Here is a 16,009-nt window from a genome sequence, read left to right on the forward strand (position 1 = left end):
TTGAATGTTTTCATGCTCTAGTTCTTGCTTGAATGTTTAGGAATTTTTGCCCGATTTACACTTAGTGCACTACTCACTCTTTGAACTCTATTGGAAACTCATGTTCGATATTAAAGGGACTAGTTAGGTTTACTTCTTTTGCTAAATTCAAAAAAAAAATGAAAAGAAGGAACAAAATAGTTTTATTGTTTATTTGTATTTGTTGGGTGGAAAGAGCTACCACCTATGAAGTATGAAGCTACTCTCACAAGTCGGATACTAGTTATGCCCTAATGATAGAAAGAGCTATCTCATAGGATGAGTGAAAGCTACCACTCGGGCGAGAAAAGAGCTACCACCTCGAAAGTGTGAAAGCCACCTTAGCGGCCACTTTGGAAAGGGCTTCCTTAGAGGATGTGTGAAGCTACTACCATCTTTTAAAATTTTTGTCACTTTTGTAGATAAATAAGTCCCTTGTACTTAGAACTTTGAGGAGTATATTTTGGGTTGTTTTGAGCGAGTTCACACACATACACGAAATTCGGGTTTGTTGTCCTTTTTTATTCAAGTTTTTAGCTAGAGCATTGATTTTTCGTATTTAGTGTTGAAATTTTCCTTACTTGTAGAATACTTTCTTTGTATACCTCGGTGAACCTAAGGCAGTCACACTCGAGCATTCCGATTTATGCACATAAGAACGAGAGCTCCACCAACATGTATATCATTAAAGAAGCAAGTGATTCACGACGTAAACATGTGCCCGTTTGCGTTACCCCGATGAAAATATGGAATTGGAAAGTTATTCAGGTCGAAGACTATAGCAGAGCAATGTAGCAATAGTGTAGCATGTACTGTAGCAGCGCTGTTCATAGCCGGCCGAGAAATCAGAGAAACAGAGAATCCACACGGGCATGTGGAAATTATCCACGGCCGTGTGGAAATTCCGCACGGGCGTATGTACCGTCCACGCCCGTGGAGTCGCCAGATTCCAGCCCTATTTAAAGCCGATTCAGCCCCGATTTTGGTATTCTTTTCTCCATCTTTTCCCCAACTTGCGAGAGGGCTTCGGCTAGGGTTTTGAGGGGTATTGGCTAGGTTTTTGGAGAGGTTCTACGGCTCTGACATCGTGCATCGGTTGGAAGAAGGTTATTGGGAGATCTTTCGTCAGCATCGATCCGGCGAGGTGTATCCTAGGCCGGACAAAGGATCCCTTGTGACGAGTAGAGGACTCTCCACAAGACCATCGACATGACCATCGAGGGGGTTTCTTTATGGATTCATTGCTTTTATATTCGGTTTCTTTGATTGTACTTAGCTCCATGGAGAGCTAAATCCCTAGTGGGTACTTGGGTGATTGTGAACCCTAGGATGTATTTGTTTCATTGAACTTCTTTATTATGCTTTCAATAAATTGATGTTTATTGTGAGTTCCAACCTTGAATGCATGATTGTATGAACATTTCCCTTAGAGTGACACTGGGGTTGAGAGTTCTTGTTGGTAACCTTGTGAGTGAGTGACACACCACGTGCGTTAGACAAAGCTAGGTTGGAGAGGGTTGAGAGGGTGAGTCGAGAGGTACAGGAGCATCCCCTTTCCCCTCCGACGTGATAGATTCTACCTCCGTTCCTCGAGTTCTTTACGGCCATAATAGAGTGAATGGTCTAAGAGATGAATCTCCGCTGGGGCTTAGTTGCGCGTGCAACGGAGTGAAGCGTTAAGGTGATCTTAGTATCTAGGGCTTAATTGTGGTTAGGGACCTTTCGCCTGGACCAAAGGGTTAGGTCTATAATAGGAAGAGATTTATCACCTGGAATCCCTAGAGCTCATTGCAACTTTATTCCAGTGCGAGGTTGAGAGGTTATTTAATCTCTCCTCCGGGAGATGAATAGAGTTAGGCATAGTTGACCTTAGATTTGGGACTATGTATGTAAGGATTTCCATGACTCACCATTGCATTGATTAGGAAGCATAATAGAGAGTTCTTGCACTTGAAGCGATTATCCTAGGTGAACCATCATCCGAGTACCCCATCTTTATCGATTGCCTTACCTCCTCCTTACTTTTGCTCTCTTACTTGTTGCTTTTAATTGTTGAGAATTGAATCATTGTCACACTTATCATTGTTGATATTTCACATAGCTAAGAATCAAATTAAGTTTCTTTACTCCCTACTCCCTGTGGATTCGATACTTGCTCACCCGGGATTATTACTTCGACAAACCCGTGCACTTGCGGGATATACGCAAGGGGATCTTGTCAGCTCGCAGGTCCATTATTATGCCAGACTGACCCCAAGTCTCCAACGGGGGAAGGATTATAAAGAACGCTAAATTGAAGAACAAATGAGAAGAGCGCTAAATAAAGGTGGTGAGAAAGCAAGGAAAATTCTATGGTTAGTGGGTTGTTAACAGGCTTTCAGTTATGATCTGAAGTAGGCCACTGATAGGTGGCCTCTGACTGTACTCTTTTCCCTAATGTCGGTGATGTTAGGACCAACACTGGCTAGTTCAGTTGTTCAAGCAGCACTCGGGTTTCATACATTTTTTGTGACTCAATCCTACCAGGCTTAGTAGGTATCTCCCTCTATAAAGATCCATATCCATATCTTATTGAGCGGGATCCTGATCCAGCCCCTAGATCTATATCTATATCCAGGGATCAAAAGTGGAACCGTACAACCACCTTAGTTTCGTAGATCCTGCTAAAACATATCCCACTCTGGCTTTCCCACTGCCACCCCGCCCAGCGTCCCTACCTGTTCCAACAAGTGATCAAGATTTTGACGTGTTCCATCAAGTGATGCTCCGGGATTTTGCACATACCCACCTATGGTCCATCCAGCTGTTCCATATCTAGTCCCATATTCATACATAAGGTGCAGGAGAAGCAAAGGCATCACTCTAAGACCCCTAAAGTGTACTCAATGTAGGATAGAGAGCCAGTTCCAGATGATCGGGACCCATCAGTACTTTACGTTGCTCCAGTCGAAGAGCAGGATCCATACTCATCGATGTTAAAGGCAAAGGCATGGGCAGAGATAGGAGCATGGGTAGCATTTCAGGCATCGGAATGAGCTGGAGCACGATGGACAGATGCAGAGGTAGTCTTCCTCCTGGCGAAAAAGCCACAATAACATGAGGATACCAGTGTCCATTAGAGTTTATTACTAAAGTGTCCAGTCCAGGTTTGGCAGTATATATATCGCCTATAACTTGCTCCACGAATTCTCATGGAGGTCTGTAACGACCGACACCCTATATGATTTAAGACAGCCATGGTAGCAACTGAATATCTCGCCGTCCTGCTCATAAAGAAAAGACATAGGGGATCGGTTGGTTGCAGAGCAGTATCCTTCTCTCCTCGACCGTATTGGAGTGGAGATTCGACGATTTAGATGTTTATATCTCCACTACGGGTTGTTTAGAGTTTTCTAAGCGCTTCATCATACATACGGTGCTACGAGTTTTACATTTATCCGATCTCAGCTCGTATGTTTGCTGCTCTTACGCATTCTCTTGCTCTCGTCCCAGTGTTAATACAGAATCCTGAAGGAGCTATATCAGCTTTCGTATCGACTTAAGGGCGCGGGTGTTAGGGTTTTTTAGTGAGTCATCATTTCCTAAATCTCGGAGATGGCGTCGTCACTATTTGAGACAGTTTGATCCAGGTGGAGTTCCTCCCCCCCCCCCCGTCACGTGATAGGGCCTGCCGCTCTCATACCCATACCGAACAAAGAAAGGTACTTATACCTCTGTCCCTACACAAGCTGGCTTGATGGCTGAAGCTGGCTTTAGTGGCTTACCGGACAGATGGAAAGATCGTGCTAATGGAAGCCAATCTATCCGGAACGGAAGGCTAACTGGGAAAGCTTATAGTGGTACTACCGCTACCGGAAGGACTGTTTGGTTGTGATACCAATGCCAGGCGAGACTGCAGCTCGACAGAAGGTAGAACAACTTTTTTTACTGTTCGAATCGAAAGAAAGGTTTTAGACTCTCAATGGCTAGGCTAGGATTAACCAAGACCAGCTCTCCTCTTTGCAACACTGCTTTGTTCACGGCGGTCCTTATGTTTACTTTCACTCACTATGCCTTTAGCCGAAAAGGGTCCCTGACGGGGTCCTTCCGTTACCCTTGAGTTTCAACACCGAAAGCCCTTGAAGTTCCTCCCAGATACATGGCTTAACTTACATACCCGGGCCCGGCTCAACATTCTTGGAAAACAATCGAATCTAGGACTTGGCCATTCAATCTTGTGAACTAATCGAGACCGAAATTGGATAAGGAGATACGAACGGAGAGGAATAACCAATCGATGAAAGAACATGAAACCATTCTGTTTCAATAGAGGTACAGGAAAGGGTTGGGGGCAATGAAGTAGGTGAAGTGGTTGGATTTTGCGAGCTGTTCCAACCACTGCTGGATGGGATTCCAAGAGCCGAACGAGAATGAATACCACACAGAAGAGTCAAGACCGGGCTCCCTAATAGAATGTTTAACCGATCCATTCCGGATCGATCGAATTGGTACGGAAGTTGTAACATGGGAAAACCACGGAAAACACGACTTATTTGAATAACCCGGTGACCTACCAATTGTATAAGTAGGATCTTTGGCAAGCAATAAGCACTTAAATAATACAATTCGAGTGTACCAGATTCTTTCTCATTTCGAGGAAAAGGTTCGGGAGGAAAGGGAAACAACGGAGAGATCCGAATCGGACCTAAATGGGAATGACATGAAAAGTCTTTTTCAAAACCTATCATTAAGGGCGTTACGACGATATACGATAGGAATGAAAAAAAACTCGTGATTGGTGTGGAGGGGAGGATCTGCTTATGAAATAGTTCAAGAAAGAGTCGTATCATTTCCTTACTTCTTCGTTCTTTCGAATTCATTCACTTCGACGGCTGGTTCTGAACGCCGCGTAACGTCATCTTCTTCAACCAACCTCCACCGCCATTTACACTGAGGGGCCTGCCTGCGGCCACTAAAGAATTGCTTATACACTAAACAGCTGCTTATATACGCTTACTTGCTCCCCGTGATGTGACTTTCAATTTCGAGTGACTAAACGGACCATAGAAGAGACGAGAGAGCAATGCTTTCAGTTCCTTAATAGTATGAATCGGGAATGCAATTCATTTCTCTCCTACCGCCCTTGCTGTTTTTCTGCCAGCTTTCCGCTTTGCCTTTGCGTTGCCGAATGAGAAGAGAAGTAGTGCGGACTTTAGCTTTTGCTGAAAAATCTTTCAATGGACAGTTGAAGCACTCATTGGAACCTATTGACCTATCCTTCCCTTTCCAACCGGTTCATGATGACCGCAGCTCAATAGTTGGTTCGAGCCGGGGAATCAGTCTGATTAGCAGGGCATGCAACTCTGATAGACGTGGAAGTTACTCTCTAAAGTCTTTCTTTCCGACATCATAAGTTGTGCTATTTCCGATCCCCGTGATCGATATGTCCGGCTGGCGAGCTAATCGAGATATCCAGGATGGTAGCTACTCTTTAGGATTGATCTAGCCGGACCAGACTTTATAGTGATAGCCGATCATCAACTCGGAGGAGAAAAGAACCTCTGCTGCAATAGTTTGAAATCTGAGGTGAACTCATAATTAATGGAAAAGTCGCATCTAACTCGGCAACAAGAGGTTGACTCGCTACTGTGGTGGGTCAAGTGTGGGGGACCTCACCAACCTCAGTATATACAATTTGTGTCTCGGACCTGATCTATCCCGAGAGATATATCGATTCTTCTAGATGAAAAAGATTTTTTTCCGTGCAAAAACCAGCCGCCAAGGAAGAAATCAAGGGAGGGGTTGACAAGACTCTTGCTTGAAACACGTTCCCATCGCGCCCCTGCTGAGATTATTTCTATTTTTCAACGAGGGAATGTGAAATGCTCGGATGATTGGATTGATTCGCGAACTCACCCCGGAGGATCGTCCCTAACTTTTTGGTGTGTAGTTCTCGATTCCTTCTTTGGTTGGATGACCAACCTCTTGGATCCCCACTCCAGAAAAGAAAAGTGACAGACACCTCCAAGAAAGAAAAGAAAGCGCTTGAATCCTAAACAGGGCTTACTGAAAGAGCGGAGTTCATTCCTTAAACAAAACTGGCAACCACGGAAAAGAGCACCCCTGAAATATTCACTTGAATACACGAAGCTTGACCCTAGGAAGTGCAGGAGCACACTACTGAGAAATTCACTCGACTAGACTGAGGCTCTCCTCTTGGATTGACCCTTTCCTTACTTGCCGAGAGAGCTTCCCTCCCAACAACCCAGATAGCGTATTAGAGGAGGATCTTTATAATTTTGAAATACTCATACATAGGAGGAGCGGAAGCTACTAGACTGTTAGGGAGAAAGGAACTCGTAGTTCTAGTACCTAACCAAGCTCCAGTTGACCCTGAACCGGAAACCGGAACGGAGGCGGAGCCAAAGGTAGTTCCAGTTCCAATTGATCCAGTTGGAGCTTCTCGTTTTCCTATTGAGGAATTGTTTTATCCAGTTAAGTTATTTATCTAAGGCTCAAGGGTAAGGGCAAGAAATGGCTCTACCTACTATACCAACGGAGCAAAGCCCTTTCCATACGCTATCGATTGGTATAGCTCAGAATGGTTCTGGATCGATTCCACCGGAACTTCAAAACGATTACTGGCCGATGTTCCGGTATGGCGGGTGTACGAGTATACCATTCTTGGGAGCTCCGTCCATACTAATGGTGGAGTAAAAAGCTGTCATGATTCATCTTCACCTGCCAACCATGGGAACTTACTTATGAATTGCACCTTTTTGAATAAACCGTCGGCTCATGGAGCTACTGGGAATGATACTGGCAGAGAAGGGTAAACTCCTGCCATAGTTATTATGCCCCCAAACTCGACAGTTTTTTTTATCATCCCCCTAGCTCACATCGAGTATGTTACGCCTTCCAATGGATAAACGTTAGTACCCGTGGATAGAGATGTTTTCCCAATGATTGATAGATATAAAGGGGAGATAGTTTGGCAAGCAAGATCTTCTACAGGAAATTAAGCTGTCTTCTACGGGAGTAACTTCGTCGGATAGGCCGGAGTGAGGGAGCCCAGTCATGTCTATATATATTCCGGATTGGTGTCGGGATCAGTGTCGAAATAGGATAGCGATAGCGATGGAGGTCAATAATATTACCAGAGATGCAACTGAGGATGATACAAGAGTTTCTTTCCCCGTCTCCAGCCACGAGCCACCCAAGTTAGCTATCAAGGGATAGGAGTGCCCGTCCCTTCTCAACCATACAACCCTTCCCTTCGCTCGAGGGATCAGCCTCGCTGTTCGAGAGTCAAAGCAAGGTTTGAAGAAGAAGTTCTAGATCCATATTTGAGTGAGAGAGCAGGTTGACCTGTCCGCGGTTGATGCACCGGGATGGAATTTTAGAAGTAGTAGTGGTCTCGTAGTAGGCACATTAGTAGCAGTAGGTACGGTTCGAGTATCATTCTTCATAGCATATCTGGCTTACCTTCGCCTAGTATCCCTTCCTGTTCCGACACCCCTCCCGGGTATTATGCAGAGACAAGAGCCCGGGCGGCAGAGATAGGGGCCTAAGCACAAAAGGTTTCAATCTCCCAATCAACGATGATCTCGAGCATCGCAGCTTATAAGCAAAAGTCTTTGTTTTCTGAGTCGCTAGCTCCACCACAAACTAACAACAAAACGTTTTTATGAAAGTAAAAAGCACAATCTTGATTTTTCGTTAGACCACTTTGACTTTTTTCCCGACCATTACCCCATAATCTAATAGGTGGATATCTGATCCGGCTCGATCCAATAAACTCAGGACATCTTCTAGTGGCTCATCCAAAGGTGTGAAATATCCGGTGGATATGTCTTTTTTTCGGCCCTCGGACTTCGGTTGTGTAAATCCTTTTGCTCAACAAACTTGATTGAACCGGATTACTTTCTTTCACTCCATCCACAAGTACATTTTTGTTTTTGTTAAAGCCTTTAAGTCCATATTCACTTGGTTTATTTTGGACTTGATTTTCTCATTTCCGTTATCGAAGAACTTTTTATCACTTTTCCCGAGCCTCTAACCTTACAACAACTACACTACCCAACCAGCCCAGCTGATAAAAGGTAGAATTCTACAGGGATGCAGGCATGAAATGCCGATCAAAGATGTTAAAGGAAGCTTAATCAAAACGGGCAAACAAGAAGATGTGACTGACTTGATGATGGACCGGATCTTGAATGGCGAGAGGCTTTCATAAAGACGTATGAGAAAGGAAGAATCGAGAGAGGCTTATTGCACGATCCACCCACTAAGCTAATAAATGTCGTGATAAGAGAGTAGGAGGCCAACTCCCGTCCCCGAAAAAGGTGCACACCCATGAGGCAAACATATGCTAAGGCCTTTGGTGGGTAAAGAGAGAAGTCAATGGAGAACTTCAAAATCCTTTTTGATTTGTTCGCATCCATTCTCATCATCGATCACCGCTGGATCGCGTTGGTGAGTCACCAAAAAGCATCGAGAAAGGTCCAGCATATCTTTTTATATGATCAGCGGTCTCATTATAGCTAACTGAACAGAACATCAAGGTGACAAGATTCGAACCTATGGCCCTCTCAGACTCTAAAAACAGACGAGCCGACCAGATTGCGCTACATGTCGTCTCCCCCTGGAACATATAGATCCACCCGATCTATAAACACTCGAACCAAACTCGGCCACCCCGCTTTGGGCACGTGGACGTGAGAACCACCGCTTTTTGGAAATCACGATCAACCTCTTTCACTTGAATTTCTTCCTTTATCCCGGCTCGCCTCGGCCACGTGTCCTTTGGACCAAAAGCCCGCTCGTAAGTGGATTCGAACCACCGACACAAGGATTTTTCGACTCTTTGCTCTAACTCGCCGAGCTACCTCGAACCACTTTCATCGCCTCCGACCCGAAAATGGAGTTCGGAAGCATGTGTTAAGCATATGTTTCTTATCCAAAATCTCCCTACTCGAATTAGGCTTTTTGATGGATACAGCTCGAGCGACTCAAGAGTCCGTAAGCATCGAGCCTTCAGCTTTTCTTATATATAATACCACTTCTTGCGCCTCCGTAGTCTCTTTCTTCGTAAGGTAGTCTAGTCTATCTACCCGCTAGTGTAGTTAAGCAAGTCGGTAAGCCGCTTACGCTTAGTCAAGTAAGTCACCCAGTCTCTTTGCTTTTGTAAGTGAGGTAGTCTTTACTGTTAATCCGGTAAGTGGTACGCGATCGATCTTTTCTTCTTCTTCTTCAAAGACATACCGCTCTTGAGATCAGTTCCATTCTTGCTCCGGATTAGTCATGAGCGTCAACACACCCTTACATAAGAAAGGGATCCGGCAGTCTCGTAGTACTAATACCAAAAATTTGGTGACATCAATCCAATTCTCATATCAAAAAGAAACCGAATCCAAACAAATAAGCAGCACGAGTTTTAGCGTATCAACACTATGGAAGGAATAATATATAAACAGCCGAGCTGACCCAACGAGCATAGGTACAAAAGCCGAAGTGAGCTAAGGGGCCAGCGGATGTACCAAAGCTACTAACGAGCCACCGACCTAACCGAGATACCGTAACAGAGCTCCAAGACTATAATTACCAAGTCGACCCTAGTTATGCCATCCATAAGTAAAGGCACCAATCGATGAAAAGAAAAGGCGAAGCCTCAAAACAAAAGTTCCATGTAGCCGTGTCGAAAGCCAAAGCCTTCGCTTACGTCCTCGAAGCGCCTAGAAAAAGACAAGCCAACTCGATCTAGTAATAAGCCGCTTTTAAAGGAATCGCCCTATCGATCAAGCTAAGATGATGTCGCTACTACATCGCTGTTACTACAATCTTCTAGAGTAGTAAGATAAATAAGAAGAACCTGATGAAAAAAGATGTAAGAAGAAGATAAGATATATAATTATCTCTCTTATATTAGTAAGGATTCTTCTTCAAAACACAAATCAACAACAAAGAAGACCTTCCTTCGCCCCGGTAGTGAGCGCTACTAGATCTTAATCAAATGAATATGGGACTGGGATATGCTCTTGCTCCCAACAGAGATGCTGGGTGAGATAGTTAAAAAAAGGAAACTTGAGCCAATAGTCAACCACTGATACCTGTGCTGGTTTGTTCATATGGATATAATGGATCTCCCACCTCTGGGGGAACTTGCCTCTGCAACTTGCATCTATGCTACTTTAGGGTATAAACCCCCGGATCTAGGCGAGGTGATGGCGGGGAACTCCAACAGGTTTTGGCTTTATATCTCGCCGGTACAATCACGCAACGAAGCCATCTTAACCTTAACGTGTGCTACCCGACACACACAAAACAAAGAATTACAATTTACTGCACTTATAACTCAAATATTCTTTGTAGTCTTTTTTGGCACACTCGTGGAGTTCGCTCGAAGTCATCGCGAGCACTACGTTTGAAGCTTCAACACAATCACGCCTTACCTGTTGTGAGTTCCGTACTTTGATCTGTTTGGCATCTCTGTTGTCGACTCGGCTCGGTCAAGTTGGACATGAATCCAAGCAGTTATATCGAATCAATCATCATAGTCGAAGTAGTTGGAATTTTCCAAATCCCTAATAAGAGGTTCATAGTCAATGTTCTAGACGCAAAGCTCATCGGGCGAAAACCCTTTGTCGATACCGGGCTCGAGATGGAGGAGCAGCAATACAAGACATAGTGTTGATCTTATTCCATAGCCTCCCTCCCTTCATGCTCTTCCTACCTAAGATAACGAAGAAGGAAATGTGAGCGAAATCTCTTGTTTGACCGAAGAAGGGAAGTATGGACTAGACCTATATCATGGAAGAGTTCATTGAACCTGAGTGCCGTCTAAGAACAATCAACCAGAACACATGGTGGGTCCACCGGTGCTGGGATAGAGGATGGAGACGCTGGAGGTGCCGAGGGAGCCTGAGGAGTCCTCGGATGCAAGACAAATGATGAGGCGATGTCTCGCTCTAAGATCTGTTGTAATACGTCGAAACGTGCCATGAACTCGTGTAATGAGTGACCACAGAACTCCCTAATCTCGCAATCTCCGCCGAGCCTCAACCACCTCTGCCCGTATCACTCCCACTGCATTCTCAAGCCTCTCAAAGCGATCATGGGCTCGAGATGGTGAAAACATACGCACGGGGGGTGTGTCCTCTGCCACCGGAGGTACCTCGGTCTCGATCGGTCGTCGGCCGAGGCTCTGGGAGCAGTCGGAAGCCTCAAAGATGATCACCCTTATCCTTAGCTATCTCTCGAGTCGGTAGTACTAAAGTATAAAACCCCCGTCTCGAACTCGTGTACCATGCCCATCAATCTCAGGTGTCTCTAAACTCGGGGTAGGTAGCATCGGGTCTTCTCACCCCATGAATCGTAGCCAAGAGACCCATGCTCAAGACTAATCTCGTGAATGTAGGGGCCCGAGAAGATCGCCTCAGCCCAGCATAATGCCCCGCATGTCCCGATGTACCGCCATGATGTGTCCCTATGAATCGAATGCACACCGCACCATCGAGTACAAGTCATAGAAGCTCCCTCGCCGCCTCGTAACACTGCGCATGCATCACCATGGCCATTCAAAGTGACCTACTCATGATGGCATGTAAATATCTGTATGCAGGTCGGGAAAGGCACGTAGCCTTGGACACCCCCTGCTCATACTGACCCTGACCATATAGTACTCTGTAAGCTCTCTACAGGGTCAAGGCTCTAGGGTAATCAGCAGAATCCCGAGTGCACTCCTCAGTGTCCGTGAATGCCTCCTCACAAGCCAGCGTAACTAAAAACCCGAGTGACGCTCAAGCTATGGTGGTGTCCAAGTGCTCTAAAACTCGAATAGTGTCCAAACCGCCGAGGGTTCGCGTAAGATCTATCAAACTCGAATGATGATAGCACCTCCAAAGGTAAACTCTCGGATGACTCGGCCTCTAATTATCAATAACCGCCACCAACCATCTCGATGAAAACGAGATCCCTCAACCCTCATCAGTGAACTCATCTCCCTGCTATAGATCTCTCAGTATACTTGTGTCCAGGAATCGAGTCTGTCCGAACCGGAGTCTTGACAAGCGCTCATAGCGAACCTGATGCTCTAGAATCACGAAACTCATGCCCTCAGGTTCAGGGGATGGCTCACACAGCCTCTTATCAGCTTGCTTCTTCGACCGAGGTGCCATAATCTGCAAAATTTAAAACGAAATCGATCAAACAAGTTGATAAAATAATGCTGCAGAAATACACACGGTCGTGTGGAATTTTCGCACGCCCGTGTGAATCAACGGGGCGTGAAAACCACACGGCCGCACTTCAAAAATAAAAAAATACAACTTAAAAATACTTCTAACTTCGTTCTAAACATTAATCATCTTTTAGATTGAAGAAACGAAGCATTATTAACCAGATTAATCGATGTAAACCATGAATTAGCGAAGAAAATAACAAATAGGGCTTAGCGACGAGATGGGATGAGAAAATGAAGAACCGGCAGGAAAACCTCGCAAAAACATTCTACCAAATTGGCGCTATGAAATCGGAGAATGATGTTAGAGTGTTTTCAGACGAATAGAGGAGGTGAAGAGGGAGAGAAACTATTCTTCTTTAAAAAGAACTCGCGATCCTTTGCGTTCTATGCATCCACATGGGTGTGTGGAAATTGCCCACGCCCGTGCGCATCATTACAAGAGAGCCACAGGAGCGCACACACGCCCTTGTGCGCCCTCAGGAAAACACTCATCGACTCTGACTGCTCTCGCACGGGCGTGCGGAAAATACCCACGCCCGTGCGCCCGACACACAAGGGTAGCCGCATGCCCCTGTGGCTTCTCTGGACATTCAAGAAAAATACCAAGTGTTCTACACGCCCGTGTGGAAATTCCGCATGGGCGTGGACATTTACATGCCCAACTCATAGAGGCAACCACACGCCTTCTGTGTCTTCTCGGGATGGAGAGAACTCCTCTGCAGAGTCCACGTCCCTGTGTGCTCTCGGGATAATCTGTCCAACTCTGGAAGGATTCACACGCCCGTGCGAAAATTACCCACGGATGTGTAACAGTCGCATGGTCATTCACAGAGGCCGCCGCACGCCCCTGTGCCTTCTTTGGATGAGCTCACAGTGCAAATCCATGGGCGTGCGGAAATTCCACATGCTCGTGTGTTTTCTTTGGATGCCTTAGAAAATTCTGTAGGCTCTGCAGAAAATCTCTGAACATGTTTAAACACTCAGAGCCTGCCCTATTATGTAAATTTTACCAGTTAAAAACATGAAAATAGAGTTCAAACGACCAAGCTTTGCCAATTCCACATAAAAACACACGATAAATACTCAAAGCACATAAGAAAATCTCAGCACAAGCATCTAAAAATCAAGACACCAACACTTAACAGATTATTCGTGCAAACAAACTAAACTAAAAGCTAAGCAAACAGTAAACACTTGGGTTGCCTCCCAAGAAGCGGTTGTTTAACGTCACTAAGCTTGACGTACCTTGTCTTACCTCACGAGGGTTCATAGATGAAGTTTGCCCTCTATGAAAGTAGAGGGTGTATTATCGGGCTGGGGACCACCTAGCAATGGTACATCCAACTCCTTCCGTTCACGGATGTCTACAACAACCTTGGAGTGTTTCTGGTGGCGTCTCCTAACCCTCTTCATTTTCCAGAGCACCTTCTTCAAGATCCCAGGGGTAGACGGTACTTCTTCTATTAATCCAAGCATCATTACATCTTCATGTCCCTCCTATTGGCCAAACAAACCTTCATACGGATCCGGATTGAACATTTCCTGCATGTATTCATCAACAATTTCATTAGTAGTGTCTAGAAAGTATAAAGTATCATCGAAGTCAAGAGAATGCAGCATGGCTTCAGCAACGCGGTATGTGAGCTTGTCATCTCCAACTCTCAATGTGAGCTCTCCGCCGTCCATGTCAATCAATGCTTTTGAAGTCGGCAAGAACGGTTTCCCAAGTATCAAGGGTACATCCGCATCCTCATCGACATCTAGCACTACAAAGTCAACCAGAAAAATGCACTTGTCCACCTTGACAAGCACGTCTTCAATGATGCCTCTTGGATGTCGCACTGTTCGGTCCGCTAGTTGCAAAGTCATTCGAGTAGGCCTAGGCTCGCCCAAGCCTAGCTTTTGAAAGAAAGTGTATGGCATGATGTTGATACTAGCCCCTAAGTCCGCCAATGCCATTTCCTCTCCTAAATTGCCAATATTACACGGAATGATGAAGCTTCCCGGGTCTTTCTTCTTGTTCAGCATGTTCTTTTGCAACACCGCCGAACATGAAGCATCTAGAATCACTGAAGCACTCTCCTCCAACTTCCTCTTGTTAGTCAACAAGTCTTTCAAGAACTTTACATACTTAGGCATTTGGGCCAATGCCTCAACAAAAGGAATATTGATGTGCAGTTGCTTGAACAAACTCAGGAACTTCTTGTACTGTTCATCCCCTTGGTCATTTTTCAATTTAGAGAGATAAGGGATTCTTGGCTTGAAAGGTGGTGGTGCCACCACTTTCTCTTTGCTTGTCCCCTCTTCTATCTCTATAACCTCGGGTGCGTGTTCTTTTGGCTTCTCACTTAGAAGCCTACCTTTCAACCCTCACGACCACTTCTCAAAGTGATCACCTTCACATGCCTCTAGGGTTGGTCTCTCGTATTGCTCGGCAAGCTTCCATGTGGCCTTTCAGAGAGACTTCGCACTCTGCTCCCACCCGATTTTCAAGGTTATGCAAAGAGGCGGTGTGGTTATGCAGTGTAGCCCCGACCGACTCAAACCTTGTATTTGCAGATTGCACAAATCTAGCCAAGTGCTTCTCTAAAGTCACTCATCTGGGTTTCCAAACATGAGACTCTGTTCTCCACCGAGGGAGCTTGTTGTTGTTGTTGGAAACCCGGTGATCCCATATCCTTTTGTGGACCTTGATTACTCCATGAGAAATTGGGATAATTCTTCCAACCCGAATTGTATGTATTGCTACATGGGTTTCCTTGAGGTCTCATGCCATTACCTACAAAATCAACATTCTCCACCGAAGAACCATCACCAATAGAGATCGGGCAATCAGAGGGAGCATATCCTCCACCACACCAGTTATAAAATGTCTAAACAATCATCCACTCCGGGAATCCGTGTTGCGGCCACTTTCTCAGGAGCTCCTTGAACCTTTCCCATGTCTCGAATAGAGACTTCAATTCCAACTGAACAAAGGATGAGATCTCATTCCTAAGCTTTGTAGATTTTTCGGGAGGGAAATAACGGGCAAGAAAAGCTTCTACCATCTCCTCCCATGTGGTGATCAATGCTCTAGGTAATGAGTGTAGCCACGGCTTCGCTCTCCCCTTTAAGGAAAATGGGAAGGCTCTCAACTTGATGGCATCATCCTCACTCCGTTTATCTTCAGCATATCACGCACCTCGAGAAAACTCTCTATCTGACTGTTTGGATCCTCATCAGCCAAACCATTGAACTGTGTAGATTGCTGCTACATGTGGATGAATGCCGGTTTCAGCTCAAAGTTCTGAGCTGTAATCAGGGGACGCACAATACTCGATTGTATCCCCAACACTGAAGGTCTGGTATAATCGAATAATGTTCGCTGTTGCTCATTCTGTTCTGCCATGTTTTCAGATTCTTCTTCTTCCAAATCAGCTTGATTAGATTGTTCTTGCACAGGATCTTTCCCTTTTCTTCTAAGTATATGTTCAAGCTCAGGATGTCCTTCAACCAATATTGAGGGATTCCCTCGGGTCATAACCTAGAGCTGCACCCAAAAAAAAAGAAAAAAAAAAAAGAAAAAAAAATCAGAACGATGATAGAATTAGAAGATATGAAATAGAATGTATGGTCAAATAGTTAAGAAAATAAAGTGCAAAGTATCTCTAAACGCCTACTCCCCGGCAACGGCGCCAAAAACTTGACAAGGTCCCCTTGCGTATATCCCGCAAGTGCACGGGTTTCTCGAACTAATAATCCCGGGTGAGCGAGTATCGAATCCACAGG

The 16,009-nt window shown here is 45.1% G+C and overlaps 1 non-coding gene across 1 annotated transcript; it reads left to right on the forward strand.

Moving 5' to 3' along the window:
• The first annotated feature begins 15,133 nt into the window (after positions 1-15,133).
• On the forward strand, positions 15,134-15,240 carry LOC120269680. The gene has a single exon (XR_005539322.1). It is a non-coding gene; the product is annotated as a small nucleolar RNA R71 (small nucleolar RNA).
• Positions 15,241-16,009: the final 769 nt, after the last annotated feature.

Source organism: Dioscorea cayenensis, chromosome 9 (genome assembly GCF_009730915.1).
Source record: "Dioscorea cayenensis subsp. rotundata cultivar TDr96_F1 chromosome 9, TDr96_F1_v2_PseudoChromosome.rev07_lg8_w22 25.fasta, whole genome shotgun sequence".
In the NCBI taxonomy this organism is placed as follows: Eukaryota; Viridiplantae; Streptophyta; class Magnoliopsida; order Dioscoreales; family Dioscoreaceae; genus Dioscorea; species Dioscorea cayenensis.